Consider the following 14,066-nt stretch of genomic DNA (forward strand, 5'->3'; position numbering starts at 1 on the left):
GTGTATCTAGGGCACAGAGCACAGAATGACTCCAGGAGATGAAATCAGAGAGGTCCACAGGAGCCAGGCCAGGAATGGCCCAGTTGACGTGCAAAAAAGTATGTAGGTCATAGGGAGCCAATTTCTGCTCCTTCCTCATACTTGAGCAATGGAACCCCCTGACTGATCTCCCACTGATGGCTACGTAAATGATCATTTAGGGTCCTAGCTGGTTTGGCTCAGTGTCTAGAGCATTGGCCTATGGACTGAAGGATCCCAGGTTCAATTCCAGTCAAGGGCACATGACCTAGTTGTGGGCTTGATCCCCAGTAGGAGCAGCTGATCTATGATTCTCTCTCATCATTGATGTTTCTATCTCTATCTCTCTCCCTCTTTTTTTTTTTCTCTCTGAAATCAGCAATATATATATATATATATATATATATATATATATATATATATATACTAGAGGCCCGGTGCACAAAAATTTGTGCACTGGTACACAGAGCAGGGCGATCAGGAGGTTGTGATTCCACCCTCAGTCACGCTCAGGGTAGGGCCGATTGGGGGGTTGATTCCATCCCCTGTCACACTCAAGGCAGGGTTGATGGGGAGGTTGCAGCGCCACCCCCTGTCATGCACAGGGCCAATCAGGGGGTTGGGGCATTTCCCCCTGTCACTCACAGAGCAGGGCCCATCAGGGGGGTTGGGGCTCTGTACCCTGTCACGCACAGAGCAGGGCCCATCAGGGGGTTGGGGCGCCGCCTTCTATCACCCACAGAGCAGGGCCGATCAGGGGGTTGGGGTGCCGCCACTCTCACACTCAGGGCAGGGCCGATGGGGAGGTTATGGCTCTACCCCGTCACACACAGAGCAGGGCCTGTGGGGGGGGGGGGTTGGGGCGCCGCACCCTGTCACACACAGAGCAGGGCCGATCAGGGGGTTGGGGCGCTGCACCGTGTCACACACAGAGCCGCAGGGTGATCAGGGGGTTTGGGCGCTGCCCCCTGTCACGCTGATCCCGGTGCCGGGAGGCCTCGTGGCTCTGCTGGTCCCGGTGCTGGGAGGCATATTACCCTTTTACCATATAGGGTAGAGGCCTGGTGCATGGGTGGGTGCCAGCTGGTTTGCCCTGAAGGGTGTCCTGGATCAGGGTGGGGGTCCCCACTGGGGTGCCTGGCCAGCCTGGGTGAGGGGATGATGGCAGTTTGCAGCTGGTCACACACCCTTCAGGGTGGGAGTCCCCACTGGGGTGCCCGGCCAGTCTGGGTGAGGAGCTGAGGGCTGTTTTCAGGCTGGGGGTGACTGAAGCTCCCAACCGCTCCTTTTTTTCTTTTTTATTCTGGGCCAGCTTTAGCTTTGAGGCTTGGCTCCAGCTCTTAGGCCTCCGCTGCTGAAAGTAGGTTTCTGGCCTTTGCTTACAATGTTGCGATCCTGCTGGCTGAAGCCCGGCAGGTTTCTGGGGTTTTGTTTAGCTTCTATGTTTGTTACATAGTTGCTTGCAGCTCAGAGGCCTGCAGCACAGGGAACGTTGGAGTCCTCCGTCACTGAAGCAAGCAAGCCTCATGTTAGTTTCAAGCTGCCTGGCTGCCGGCCGCCATCTTGGCTGACAGTTAATTTGCATATTGCCCTGATTAGCCAATGGGAAGGTTAGCGGTCGTATGCCAATTACCATGTTTCTCTTTTATTAGATAGGATGCCTGGCGCACAAAATTCGTGCACTGGAGAGGGGGTCCCTCAGCCCAGCCTGCCCCCTCTCACAGTCTGGGAGCCCTCAGGGGATATCCTACAGATAGCTTAGGCCCACTCCCTGCAGCAGTCTGGCCTCCTTCTGCAGGAGGCAACCAGCTGATCAGGGGAAGACGCCACCCCCATCACCCCACTGCTGCTGCCACTGCCAGCCGCTGCAGCCACTAAGGTGTTTTCATCAACGCAGACTCCAGTCCCTTCACCACGAAAAAATGACAACTTTCTTTAGGCATTTTCAAGATGTCTCTTTCATTCTTTCTTTCTTTCTTTTTTTTTTTAATCCTCACCTGAGGATATTTTTCCATTGATTTTTAGAGAGCGTGGAAGAGAGAGGGAAAGACAAAGAGAAACACCAATGTGAGAGGAACACTTCGATTGGTTGCCTCCTGCATGAGCCCTGACCTGGGCCCCGGCCAGGGAGGAACCTGCAACCCAGGTACATGCCCTTAATCAGAATCAAACCTGGACCCTGCGGTCCATAGGCCAAGGCTCTATCCACTGAGCAAAACTGGCTAGGGCAGGATATGACATTTCTTAGCCCCTCCAGCAGCAGACCTTCGTTTTTTCCTCCAGGAGTGAGGTGGAAAAACCCTAGATCAGGGGTGGGAAACCCCTGGCACACGTGCCAAACATGGCATGCCAGTAACTTTTGCTGGCACGTGAAACCCTCTCTTATAATCTTCCATTTACAATTGTGAATCTTTCTTCTCAGTGATGAATTTTGTTAAGTCTCGTAATAGGAGTAGCCTGACGGATGAAAGTAGTAGCTCGTGCATATCTCTGAAGGTCACGAAATATAAACCTGATGTAAAATCTCTGTCATCAGTGATGCAGCAGCAAAAGTCCCAATGATAATATCAAACGGAGTCATAAAGTTCTCTGTCGGACTATCAGTGTACATGTATACATTAAAAAATAAATGTATTTTTCATCATCATATACTGTATTTTTGTTACTCGAATGAATTTTATTTCTTCAAGGTTCTTCACATATGTACACCTTAAGAGATATCAAGTAGGTGTAACATGTTCTCAAGAAATTAGGGTTGGCACGCAGAAGAATTTTGAGTCAGAGATTTTGCTGGTTTTGGCATGCACTCACAAAAAGGTTGCCCACCCTTGCCCTAGATCACCTTCTTGGATTCTTATTACCCAAGTTACCATGAATGCTGTGAGTGGCGTACCGGGAGCTTAGCCAATGAGCAGTCAGAAGAGGTGTTTCCTCTGCAGCTCATGTGCGGAGGTGGGACTGCTGGTGCACTGCAGCTGGAGCAACCCCAGGCCCGCCTGTCTGTGTCTGCTCCGGGCCTCACCTGCGTGCGCAGCCTCCTCCTGACTGGTCGTGAATGTTATGGTGCCCGGGCTAATTACTATATTACCTCTTTATATATATATTTAGATTTAAAAAATGATCATTTAGGTTGTGTAACGTAGAGTAAAACTTTTATTAATGACACTAATAAAACTTACAGCCAACATTTGACAAACATTACTATTTTCTTTTCAATTACTGCCTTGGGACAATATCCAGAAATAAGATTGAATCAAAGATTATTATTGTTCTCATACTTCTTATCTTGTTAACCTCTAGACTACTTTCAAGGAGAGGCATTCCAGGTCTCTATCTAGGAGATGCCAGTAGCACACTTCTCCATGTTGTGACACCAAAAATGTCTCCAGACATTATCAAAGTTCTCCTGGGGGTCAAAACTGGCCACTGATCTAAATAATGGGAATTTCTTAAAATGAAGTGTGCAATCTCCAGGCTCCACTCTTTTAAAAGAAAGGAGAATCTTTTCTCCTATTTTTTAAATATATTTTTATTGATTTCAGAGAGGGAGAGAGAGATAGAAACATCAATGATGAGAGAGAACCATGGATCGGCTGCCTCCTGCACGACCCCTCCTGGGGATTGAGCTCACAAGCTGGGCATGTGCCCTGACCAGGAATCGAACCGTGATCTCCTGGTTCATAGGTTGATGCTCAACCCTGAGTCACACTGGCCAGCCTCCCCTTGACTATTTCTTCCTGCCTGCTGGCTGGAAAGTGGATGTGATTATGTGTGTTGGAGCAGCCATTTTATTCACAACATAGAAGCTATAGGTAAGAATGATAGAGCAATAATGAAAAAAAAAAAAAAAAAAAAAAGCCTGGCCCTTTATAACTATAGTGCCATCACACCAACCATACATTGCCTATCCAGATTTATCCATGAGATTGAAAAGGATCTTCTAATTTGTTTAAGCCGTTATTATTTTGAATCACAGCAGCTAAATCTATATCCTAACAAATTCACATTTTTTAAATCCACCCCCAGCTTTTATTTCAATTTGTAAAATTGTTGCTTGAACAAATCCCTGTAGCTCTCCCAGAAGAATGAGCACATAGCTAGCAGTCACATTTTGCCATAACAGTGTCAGTATGTTCCTGACTTCATCAGGCATTCTGTAGGACACCGCATGTGTAAATGCATGGAAGAATACAACAGCATGATGATCTGTGGGTGGGAATGACAAGGAATTCAATGCAATTGACATATAAAGGCCAAATAGGGAAATAGTTAAAAATGTAGGTATAAGCCAGCTTTTGAAGGCTCTATCACATGTTTTGAAGAACTCTATTTTTTTTCCTGAAGGATGTGTGAGTCATGAAAGTACCTGATGGACTTCCATTTTAGAAAGGCAATTCTTATGGCAAGGTAAAAAATAGATTGGAGGAAATCATTACATGAGGAGGAAAAGTAAATTAACGACATGCCTATTTGGAGAAAAAAAAGGAACGCAATTTAGAGGATAAACTAGCTAATCTAATATAGCACATTTTAGAAGATTAGCTAGTCTAATACAGAAGAGAGAAAGAAAAACATAAATGAGGAATGGTGGTAACAGGTTACAGATAGAGGAAATTTTTTAAAAAATTGTACATTTCTCCCTCTTCTTCCCTTGTCCACTTACATTCCCCTTCTCCTATGGGTATTCATTTTAGTATATCAAATGCATTTCTTTTCTTTTTAAAAAACTATTTTTATTGATTTCAGAGAAGAAGCGAGAGGGAGGAAGAGATAGAAACATCAATGATGAAAGAGAATCATTGATCGGCTGCCTCCTGCATGCCCCACACTGGAGATCGTGCCCATAATCTGGCATGTGTTCTGAACAGGAATCTATCCATGACCTCCTGTTCATAGGTCGATGCTCAACCACTGAGCCACTCTGGCCAGGCAAATACATGTCTTTTTAATTCACCTTCCATGTATTCATTTTTACAAGTACTTATATATTCTTGAAAAATATAACACTGTTTTGGCTTTTTAAAAATTTTATTAAAGTATAACATACAGATATGTATAAAAACTGTAAGTGTAAAGATCAATAAATTAACACATGAACATGCTCTGGTAATTACACCCAAGTCAAGAAATAGAATACTGCCAGAATCCCAGAAACTTCTATCTTAACCCTTTCCTGCCACTACCTCCTCCCCAATTTTAACCATAGAATGACTTCTAGCACCATAGATTAGTTTTTGTCTGTTTTGAGCTTCAGATAAATCCAATAATGTGACATGTATTCTTTTGTGCCTGTGCCTTTTATTTAACATTACGTTAATGAAATTTGTCCACATTGTGTGTACTAGTAGCTGCAGTTCTTATTTTTATTGCTGTATAGCATTCCATTGCTTGGTTATATCACAATTTATTTATCCATTCTATTATTGATAGACTTTTGGGTAATGGCCAATTGACTATAATGAATTGTGCTTCTATGAATAGTGTTACGTCTCTCCCTTTTTTTTAAAAAAAAATTTTGTACAAATGCAGTCCCCCCACTACTACAAATTATGCAGTCGAGTTTCCCACACTTGGGGAAATTGCAGGGGTCAGCACATCTGGAGTGCAATAGATAAGCCATGCCCTGGGAAAACCACATTCGTGATCATTACATGTCTTTTGATATACATGTGATTTCATTTCCTCTACCAAGGACTAAAATTGGTTGTACCAAAATACATATCCATCATCAGTGTTTTGAGAGATCCAGTAGCTTTAAAATTTCCTAGACATGACATTGTCACTTTTTTATTTTCGGTCATTCTGGTAGCTATATAGTCATTGATTTTACTTTGTATCTTTTATGACTGTTGAAGTGAGCACCTTTTCAAATGTGTATTGGCTATCATCTTTTGCGAAGTGCCTCATCAAGTCTCTTGCGCGTTATTTATTATTATTATTGTTTGCTTATTTCTTTTTCCTTATTAATAGGCATTTTTAAATATATTCTGGGTATGAGGCTCTTATCATATTTTTATTAATCAATGTTTTGTTTTGTTTTTTGATAATATATTTTATTGATTTTTTACAGAGAGGAAGGGAGAGAGATAGAGAGTTAGAAACATCGATGAGAGAGAAACATCGATCAGCTGCCTCCTGCACATCTCCTACTGGGGATGTGCCTGCAATCCAGGTACATGCCCTTGACCGGAATCGAACCTGGGACCTTTCAGTCCGCAGGCTGACGCTCTATCCACTGAGCCAAATTGGTTTCGGCTATTAATCAATGTTTTGATCTCACATCAATATTTCTCTTTCCCTCTCCCATCCTCTCTCTCTAAAAATCAATTAAAATATTTTTTAAATAATAAGAGTTTTGCATCTATGTTCTCGAATGAGAATTACCCACAATTTTTTCTTGTTGTTTTCGCAGGACTTTTTATTTGAAAGCAATACTCAATTTATAAAATAAATTGATATATTCTCCCTCCTTTCGTATTCTCTATAAATATTTGTGTAGAATTGGTATCATTTTTTGAAGAAATACCCAAGCTTCCCCCACCCCCACCTTCCAAATTCCAATTTTCTCCTGATGCCTCCTTTTGAATCAATCTAAAAGCACTTGTGAATGGAATCTTCACTCTATAATACAAGGCAGAGCAAGGAATGGGTCTCAGAGCAAACAGCAAAAGACATGCACACCTTCCATCGCTTGAAGGAAATCGAGATAAACAACCTATTTCTTAGCCCCAAAGAGTGTGATTTACAAACTTTGATTATCCTGGCATTCTCCCTTCATTGATGATGAATATCGTGTTGGCTATTGCTTGCACTTTGGAAACATCCGTCAGCCTGGGGTGACTCTGCAGTAGACAGCCCAGGAGCACAAGCATCAGTGCTCCTTTCAGGCTAGGTCCAGTGAGGAAATCAGGATGCAATTTAGTGATTCGATTACTAACCTCTGTGAAAACTGTTAAAGTGAAACCTCATTTAAAATAAAGTCCAGTGGGAAAGAGCGATGTTGACATGGTAGCCGTCACGGGGTCATTAGTTGGCATCTACCATAACTATTGACCGACTATGGAAGACTATCAACATAGAGAAAATTGTAGAAAGTACCTATGGGTAGAGACAAAACTACAGGTCACGTGGTAACTATAAAAGAAATCAGACTAGAAAGTGAAGAGAAAGGGATTCTTTATACTGAAATTCAGGAAATTTCTCTATTAATTGAATTTCGTCATCCAAATATAGTCAGTCTGCAAAATGTGCTCATGCAGGATTCTAGGTTATATCTCATCTTTAAATACCTTCCAGGGATCTAAAGAAATGCTTGGATTCTATCCCTCCTAGTCAGTTCATGGATTTTTCACTTGTTAAGGGTTATTTGTACCAAAACCTACAAGGGGTTCTTTTGTCACTCTAGAATCATTCTACACCAAGACTTACCAGGTAAAACCTCAAACTCTGTTGATCGAATGACAAAGGAACAATTAAACTGTCTGGTTTTTGTCCTTGCCAGAGCTTTTGGAATACCCATTACAGTATATGCTCATGGGTATAGATCCCCAGAAGTACTGCTGGGATCAGCTTGCTATTCAACTCCAGTTGCCATTTGGAGTAAAAGCACTATATTTGCAGAATTAGCAATGAAGAAACCACTTTTCCATGGGGATTCAGAAATTGGTAAACTCTTCAGAATTTTCAGAACTTTGGGTACCCCCAACAATGAAGTGTGGCCAAAAGTGGAATCTTTACAGGACTATAAAAATACGTTTCCCACCACATGACCTCACTCGTTTGTGGAATATAGTGAACAACATAAACCAATGGACAAAATTAGATCCAGAGACAGAGAAGTATTGAACTGACTGTCAAACCTCAGAGGGGGCCTTAGCTGGTTTGGCTCAGTGGATAGAGCATTGGTCTGTGGACTGAGGGGTCCTGGGTTTGATTCTGGTCAAGGGCACATGCCTGGGGTTGCCAACTCGATCCTTATCATTGATGTGTCTATCTCTCTCTCCCCTCTCACTTCCTCTCTGAAATCAATAAAAATATATTAAAAAAAAAAACACCTCAGAGGGAAGGCAGGGGAGGGGTGGAGGTGGGGGTGGGGGTAAGAGATCAACCAAAAGACTTGTATGCATGCATATAAGCATTACCAATGGACACAGTCACTAGAGGGGTACTGGGGCGGGGAGGGGTAGAAGTGGCTGGGGAGAGGTCAGTGGAGGAAACAAATAATATTGTAATAGCTATGTATGGGCCGGGGCAGAGGGGGTATTTGAAATATTAGGGGGAACACTCTGTAAAGTATATGATTGTCTAACCATTATGTTGTGCACCTGAAACTAATACAGAATACTATTGAATGTGAACTGTAATTGAAAAAAATGATGGAGGGGGAAACCAAGATGGTGGCATAGGTTAGTGCCAGAGTTTGCTGCCTCAAACAACCACTTCAAAAATAAAACTAAAAGACGGAACGGACATCATCCAGAACCACAGGAAGGCTGGCTGAGTGGAAGTTCTACAACTAGGAGGAAAGAGAATAGCATACCGAGACTCAGAGGAGGCGCAGTGCTGAAGTCAAATATGGAGCGGGCTGGCAGCTGAGGGTGTGGTTGTCTGTTTCAATCGGGAGGGAGTCTCAGACTCTGAGCTCCAGATCCGGGCGAGTCTCTAGGGACCCAGACTCAAACAGGAAAAGCGGGACTGTCTGGCTTCGGTTGGAACTCGAAGGCAGCTTTCTCTCTGAGGTTTTCAGCCATTGCTGGGACTCTGAGAGGCAGAGCCTCTGGGGACTGGACTGAGAGCAGCCATAACTGCTCGCTCCGCCAGCCCTGTAGATCCCCTGGGACCCTCCCCGCCCAAGCCCTGCACAGAGGCATTTGCCAGATAGCCTCAGGCAAAGGCTAGATTAGCACCGCCCTAGAGATCCAGCACAGAAGTTCTCCCACTGCAGACACAGCTGATTCTCATAGCCAGTTGTCCTGGAGGTCAAATCCCCTCAGGTATTACCTACAACAATCAAGGCTTAACTACAACAAGACTGCACACAAAGACCACAAGGGGGTGCACCAAGAAAGCATAAAAAATGCGGAGACAAAGAAACATGACAGAAATGGAGGATATAGAGCTCAAAACCGCACTTTTAAGGTCTTCCAATAATTTTCTAGAAACTGCCGATAAACTTAATGAGATCTACAAGAAAACTAATGAGACCCTCGATGTTGTGATAAAGAACCAACTAGAAATTAAGCATACACTGACTGAAATAAAGAATATTATACAGACTCCCAACAGCAGACCAGAGGAGCACAAGAATCAAGTCAAAGATTTGAAATGCGAAGAAGCAAAAAACACCCAACTGGAAAAGCAAAATGAAAAAAGAATCCAAAAATACGAAGATAGTGTAAGGAGCCTCTGGGACAGCTTCAAGAGTACCAACATCTGAATTATAGGGGTGCCAGAAGATGAGAGAGAGCAAGATATTGAAAACCTATTTGAAGAAATAATGACAGAAAACTTCCCCCACCTGCGGAAAGAAATAGACTTACAGGTCCAGGAAGCACAGAGAACCCCAAACAAAAGGAATCCAAAGAGGACCACACCAAGACAAATCATAATTAAAATGCCAAGAGCAAAAGACAAAGAGAGAATCTTAAAAGCAGCAAGAGAAAGAAACTCAGTTACCTACAAGGGAATACCCATACGACTGTCAGCTGATTTCTCAACAGAAACTTTGCAGGCCAGAAGGGAGTGGCAAGAAATATTCAAAGTGATGAATACCAAGAACCTACAACCAAGATTACTTTATCCAGCAAAGCTATCATTCAGAATTGAAGGTCAGGTAAAGAGCTTCACAGATAAGAAAAAGCTAAAGGAGTTCATCACCACCAAACCAGTATTAAATGAAATGCTGAAAGGTATCCTTTAAGAAGAGGAAGAGGAAGAAAACGGTAAATATACAAATTATGAACAACAAATATGCATCTATCAACAAGTGAATCTAAGAATCAAGTGAATAAATAATCTGATGAACAGAATGAACTGTTGATTATAATAGAATCAGGGACATAGAAAGGGAATGGACTGACGATTGTTGGGGGGGGGGTGGTAAGGGATGTGGGAGATTCGGGAAGAGACTGGACAAAAATCGTGCACCTATGGATGAGGACAGTGGGTGGGGAGTGAGGGCAGAGGGTGGGGCGGGAACTGGGAGGAGGGGAGTTATAAAGAATACATTTCCCAAGTGGAAACCAGGAAGCCTAGCATCCCATGTCAAAAACTTGGATGAAATGGCTTGGGTCTGCTCTTTAAAATGTTAGTCTACAATCCTGCATCGAGAATAGATAGTTATACTGTCAACTCTATTTTTGCCTTGTGTATTTTTGTATCCTCTGTTGTAAAACTTAAGCTCTACTTCATCTTCTAACTTCAAGAGCTGTAACTTAAAATGTAAATATTGTTCTATATGAATTTAAATATAATAATTTTGTATATGAGTGTACATCTCACTGTAACAACTATTGTTACTATAATAAAAGTATAAACCTTTAAAAAATGGAGTCAGGAGGCCAGAAGGGGGAGCCCTCACACCTACCACTCTAGTCAATTACAGACCCCACAGGAAAGTGTCAATTACAGACCCCAACAGGAAGAATCCTCAGTTATGAACCTTCACCCATTTTACTGAGGCACGCAGAAGTTAAGTAAGTTTTCTACTCCTACATATTTGTTAAGGTGTGGATTTTGGTTTTAAGCCAAGGCAATCTGACCCAAGAGTCTTCATCTTAATTTCTCCCTGATAATGCTTCACCTGAATACATAATTCTCAAAGACGCGTGAGTGGGTAGGAGAGACTGATAAATATTTTAATTATGTCAATGAAATGGAGATATAAATGATAAAAATAATATAGCTGATGGTTCAAGAGCAATTTTCTGAAATAAAATGGAGAAACATGGGCATAATCCGAGGCAGGTGTGCATGACTACACAGAGGATAAAGAATGAGACTGTACTTGGTCTAAAACAAGTCTCTCTGGACAGCTTGTCCCAAGCCTTGTCTCAGTCCCTTGAGAATTTTACATTATTGAGTTGATCTCTTTCACGCTAACTCTTTTGAACTCTTTTGATCTTGTTAGTACTTTTCCTTTCACAATGCCCTTCTCAGCAACCCAGCTAGGTAAGCAAGGTAGGTACAGTATTCTTATTCTCATTTTACAAGTGGGGTAAGTGGTTTGCCTAAGGTCACATTAGAAAGTGGCAGACTCAAAATTATCCAAAGGTATTGTCTCTAGATTCTATGCTATTTACATTTTGTCATGTTGGCATTCTAGAATAGCATTTTGTTATGCCACTACTCTTTTTGCTTTTTAAGTTGTCTTTACTTTTTCTCCCATAGTCTGTTGTACTGAATAATTAACATGCAATAGCAGGCTTTCCTTAGTATCCACGTCTACCTTATCAAGAGATCTTGATAACCCAATTCAAGTGTTTCTTGAAAAATTCTTTGTAGATAGAGTTTCTTACTGATGAATTCTCAGGTTTTAGATATTTCAAAAAGCTTTTATAATGAGTTCTTTGTAAGACTAAATAATTGATTCAAGGCATGTTTAAACTATTACCTACTAGTAAGATTTACCTGGCTTTCATTTTGGCAGAGTAAAATCAGAAATTACTCTAAGTTCTTTTTTTCCCTTTCAATTCTTCCTATCCTTAGGAAGACAAAAATGTAAATCAAAGTTTTCTTTCAACCAAGTCACTTTGACTAGCTCAGAATATATTTGTTCAGAGTTAAAATATATTCACTATTTAAATATTGGACTTTGAATCTACTTTTTTCTTGTTTTATGATTAATAGCATGTCTCTATGTAAAAAAAAAAAATGTTTAAAATAAGATTTAAATCACCTTTTATTACCTTCAACAATATGGATCTGTCCCCTTCCACTGATATCACTTTCACTTTTGATTTCCCAAACTTTTTCCCCCTTACATTTATATATGTAGGGGAACTCACTTTAGAGATGCAATATAGCTCCAGCAGCAAAGGCACCTGGGAGATGTTGAACTCTCTGTGACTGTCAAACTCTGTCAGCTCAGACACGGCTGACTACTCTGAACCACTTCCCCTCCCTCCGCGCACCCCCCCCCCACCCCCATGCTACCCAAAGACAAACACCATGCCCCCAGGAAGAAGGTTAATGAATGTAGAGTGTAGTAACTGCCTGATGTTTTTCTTTTAACTTTTCTTTTAACTCAGTGATTCATTGTTCTCTCTGGAGGTCTACCTGCCAGCTGGTTTTGCTATTAACCCCTGCTATTAATCCCCTTTAAAAAGAAACTCTGTCCTGGGAGGGGTGTGGATTCTCCCTGGCCGGCCACCACTGGAAGCAGCTAGCTGCCTTGCCCGTTATGTAAGTTGCTCCTATTAAAGCTCCTATGAATTTGAATAAGGCTATGTGTCAGTTCTTCAGAATCAATCCTGAATTTAGACTTTTCGGGCTTTCCCCCAACACATGCATACATACACAATATACATTCCCATAGGAAACAAAGTATTTGGTAGTTTGGTTTTGTAAGATTTTGTAGATTTTTACATAAATGAAGAATGTTTTAAAACTTGCTTTTTAAATTTATCAGTATTTCTTAGGAATCTTTCCATTTTAACATTATTTGTTTTAGTGGTTATATATTATTATGTGGCACAATATTTTTTTTAAATATATTTTTATTTATTTCAGAGAGGAAGACAGAGGGAGAGAGAGATAGAAACATCCATGATAAGAGAGAATCACTGATAGGCTGCCTCCCTCACGCTGGGTATCGAGCCCACAACCCAGCACATGCCCTGAACAGGAATCAAATCGCGACCTCTTAGTCCATAGGTCAACATTCAACCACTGAGCCATGCTGGCTGGGCAATTCTACCCTAATTTATTTCTCCACACTCTTTGGTTTGTTTCTTATTTTTGCATTTACAAAAAAAAAAAATGCTGCAACAAATATACTTGTACATGCTTTCATATGTACCTCTACTGATATTTTGGGGGAGTAAATACAGAGAAGTAGAATTGCTAAGTTGCAGAGGGTGTATATTTTAAAATTTTAACACTTTACTACCAAATTACCCTCCAAAATGATTGCATTTTAAACTTGTATTAGCAGTATATAAGATCATCTTTTTCCAACTCTTAGACACCCTTGATATTTTCAAATTCTTTCAATTTTGCAAATCTACAAAGATATGCTATCTCATTGTTATAATGTGCATTTTTCTTTTTTCTAGTTAACTTCCGTGTCTTCTCATATCTTTATGGCTATATATATTTCTTTTGTGAGTCTGTTCACATTTTTTACACCTTTTATATACAGGTGGTCTTTTGCTCACCACTAATGTCTTTGGTGAAAAGAGTTTTACATATTGATAAAGTCCGTTTATGACTTGATTTTAAAAAATATATACATTTTTATTGATTTCAGAGAGGAGGGGAGAGGGAGAGAGAGATAGAAACATCAATGATGAGAGAGAATCATTGATTGGCTGCCTTTTGCACGTCCCCCCCACTGAGGATCAATTCAAGCCCACAACCCAGGCATGTGCCCCTGACCAGAATTAATTCCGGGACCCTTCAGTCCATAGGCTGACGCTCTCTCCGCTGAGCCAAACTGGTTATGGCAGATATTTTTAAGTTGAGGTAAAATTCACATAATAAACAAATTACTTTTTAAAATAATTTTAAAGTACGTATATAATTCAGTGATCTTAATACATTCACAATGTTGTGCAACCCTCACCACTGTCTAATTCTAGAATATAGAGGGGGACCAGAGTTTGCCACACCAAAATATGCCTCTGGGATATTGAATTTAAGCTGGTTATTAACAAACAAAAGCCTCAGAAAGAACCTTTGACCCTCCACCTTACCTACCTAAAGAGATTCAGATAGAAAAACCTATTTATTTAGAAAAACTTGTTTAAAGGAAGAGAGCATCACCTTAGAATCATAATATAAATTTAGTGTGGCAGTCAGGAAGAAATCTAGCAACAAACAGGCCCCCC

At 41.3% G+C, this 14,066-nt stretch overlaps 1 non-coding gene and 1 pseudogene across 1 annotated transcript; one reads left to right on the forward strand and one right to left on the reverse strand.

Moving 5' to 3' along the window:
* Positions 1–5,526: 5,526 nt before the first annotated feature.
* On the reverse strand, positions 5,527–5,691 carry LOC132242429 (U1 spliceosomal RNA). The gene has a single exon (XR_009454622.1). It is a non-coding gene; the product is annotated as a U1 spliceosomal RNA (small nuclear RNA).
* Positions 5,692–7,118: 1,427 nt separating this feature from the next.
* On the forward strand, positions 7,119–10,435 carry LOC132241677 (cyclin-dependent kinase 1-like; annotated as a pseudogene).
* The last annotated feature ends 3,631 nt before the right edge of the window (positions 10,436–14,066 follow it).

Source organism: Myotis daubentonii, chromosome 9 (genome assembly GCF_963259705.1).
Source record: "Myotis daubentonii chromosome 9, mMyoDau2.1, whole genome shotgun sequence".
NCBI classification, from domain to species: domain Eukaryota; kingdom Metazoa; phylum Chordata; class Mammalia; order Chiroptera; family Vespertilionidae; genus Myotis; species Myotis daubentonii.